This window comes from Morone saxatilis, unplaced genomic scaffold (genome assembly GCF_004916995.1).
Source record: "Morone saxatilis isolate NCDOM2014 unplaced genomic scaffold, NCSU_SB_2.0 Contig0, whole genome shotgun sequence".
NCBI lineage: Eukaryota > Metazoa > Chordata > Actinopteri > Moronidae > Morone > Morone saxatilis.
The window spans coordinates 2079796-2080039 of NW_023339650.1; the positions used below are offsets into that span (position 1 = coordinate 2079796).

General features: G+C 34.8%; 1 protein-coding gene across 1 annotated transcript in view; it reads left to right on the forward strand.

Moving 5' to 3' along the window:
* scospondin (subcommissural organ spondin) overlaps nt 1-244 on the forward strand; it is a 78752-nt gene that overhangs the window by 70093 nt on the left and 8415 nt on the right. The gene's annotated exons all lie outside the window — the stretch shown is intronic.

Consider the following 244-nt stretch of genomic DNA (forward strand, 5'->3'; position numbering starts at 1 on the left):
ATGTTAGCATGCTGACTTACAGAGCTGCTAGCATGGCTGTTCTCTACTATTGTAGACTTAATTGACCCCATTTTCTAGATAGTTTACATTTTTTGGTTCCCTTTCTTTAGAAATGTAAAGCTATTTCTGTATTTGTTTATTTTTTGTAAATGATTTATGGTTTGTCTGGAGTTGCTCATAATTTTTAAACTTGTACTCAGTATGTTATCCAAGTGGCACTGCGTCACCTGGGTTGACCTTAGTT